Genomic DNA, 2,267 nt, shown 5'->3' on the forward strand with positions numbered 1-2,267 from the left:
TTTATTTATGAGCCACTGGCTCTCTCTAAATAAAATCAGAGGAGGAGCCAAAAGGGGTTTTTAGATAATGAGAGTTTTAATAAGAGTGCAACTTAAATAGATTCTTTGGCTGGTGCTATGACAGTATGTGAACAGGACCCCTGACTTTAATTAACCATTTTGCCAGGTGGGCCTCCTTTTTAATTAGTACAGAAGATCTAAACAGATTTTTTTTTTCCATTTTATTATCCAAGAAAAAAAAATGTAGGATGGCTCCATGGCAATCTTTTGGGGTTGGAATTAATTTGATTAAGTGAAATTGTTGCCAAAATGGTCAGGCAGTCACCTAAATATAGCCAATTGATCAAGAATGGAGCCCATTGAACAATATTTCACCAGAGAAATTGAATTACTATTCATATACTAGATGTAGCACAGACAAATCTTATCAGATTTTTATAGTGCTCACTAATTGGAATATTTAAGTCGGAAGATACTGTAGTAATTCATGAGCTCTTTGAGAGGTAACCTGACAAAAGGAAGAAAGGGGACCCCAAGTCGTCTACATAATAAACTAATTTACAGATTCCAGTCCACATGCTTTGTTGGCGTATATACCACGGAATAAAGAAATTTGTCACAACAAATTCTGCCTTGGATACCATCAAATTTAAAATTGTGTGTTCATCGTGAGAGCTGGGAACTTGATTTCTTGAACACCAAGTCTGATTAATCCTGTGTCTTCCATTTGGCATGAATTCCAGAGCCATTTTCCAACCTTTGTCAAAATCATAAAGGAACTCCAAAGGATAATTGTATTCAGGGAAAAAAAGAAGAAGAAAAACCATATCAGAATCAGTGACTCCATCAAAATCTTAAATTTAATATCCAAATTTTTAAACAATGTACTCATATACTTAAAATAGGGGAAGACGCGAGACATACCCTACCAAATTGGAAGGTTGTGAAGTAATCGTCCTGACCCCAGAACCCTGCACCATGTGGGCAGGGCTGGGAGGTGCCCTACGGCAGCACTTAGTGCAGCAGCTTTCTATGAGCAATTGCAGAAAGAGTTCTGGGCTCCACTGGGTTGTCCTGCTCTGTCAGCGACTGTGAATAGGAATGGCCTGCACTACAAGGGTACTTTGTGTCTGAGAAACCCCTGTGTGAGTGAATCGTATTTAACATGAATACAGCATATTTTGATGCACTGTCAGTTCCCAGATGGACCCTCCAGTGAGGCTAACGTAGTGCCAGATCTCCTTCAAATGGACACTGTTCCTTCCAAAGTTAAGATCAGCCATCAGTGCAACCTCCTCATCACTTTCTCTAGCGTAGCTGCTTCTGGACTCTAAGCCGTAATTTCTGTAAGGCCCTGTATGCTAGGATTATGCAGACAAAACTTACGGAGGAGGCCAAAAGATGATAATGCAGTCTTTACATTTCAAAATAAGACCAAAAAATGCAACAAGTCCATAACAAAAAAATAATTAAAAATGATGCTGAGGATAGACTCTCAAGGAACAGGATGACATTTAAGGGCACAAGATGCTCAGACTCTCACTGCTGTCAGCCTGCAGCCTGCAGGGCTCTTGAGGGCTTGTCAAGTCACTGCCAACTAAGTGACTGTGACCCTCATCTTGAGGTGCACAGCCTTGGCCACGTACGTGGAATCCAAGTCAGCCTTCCTAAACACAAAGAAGTCCTTGTAAGCTGAAGGTGGGGGATTCAGTGAGACTCTTGGCAAAGTCAAGATTTGTTAACCACATGGGTGGATGTCAAGGTGTGCCCCCTTGACACCTGGGCCCCCTTTTTTAAACACTTCAAACAATGAAACCTAAAAGGAGGAGAAGGCTTGGGAAAGCCTAGCAGATAAAACTGTGCCAGAGTCTGTGGTGCCTCCTCTCCCAGACGCCAGCTTTACTGCCATGGTGCAGGAGCCACCCCTCCTCAGAACTCACCTGCAGTTTTCCAGCTTTTCCACCAATCATCCCTTACTGTGATGGGGACATGTACCCCTGGGTTCCAGAAGCCAAACCTAAAGCTGCTGTTTCCAAACTCAAATGGTCTTTCAAGTCTTGTGTTTAATTTAGAAATACACGTGGAGGTTACATTCTTCACTGTCTATATATCTACATATATTTTAATTCTGAAATACTGCCGAATATCCTGGGCCATCAGTTAAAGTTGACACCAGAGGTTATTCTGTGACGTCAAGTGCCCCCACCCCCACCCCATGCAATGGTGTGAGTCATTGCTCAGACTGTGAAGTCAGGACTTGAGGAAAC

At 42.1% G+C, this 2,267-nt stretch overlaps 1 protein-coding gene across 1 annotated transcript in view; it reads left to right on the plus strand.

Moving 5' to 3' along the window:
- The window catches only part of CFAP61 (cilia and flagella associated protein 61), a 317,571-nt gene that overhangs the window by 247,145 nt on the left and 68,159 nt on the right, over positions 1-2,267 (plus strand). The gene's annotated exons all lie outside the window — the stretch shown is intronic.

This window comes from Mandrillus leucophaeus, unplaced genomic scaffold (genome assembly GCF_000951045.1).
Source record: "Mandrillus leucophaeus isolate KB7577 unplaced genomic scaffold, Mleu.le_1.0 Scaffold202, whole genome shotgun sequence".
Taxonomy (NCBI): Eukaryota; Metazoa; Chordata; class Mammalia; order Primates; family Cercopithecidae; genus Mandrillus; species Mandrillus leucophaeus.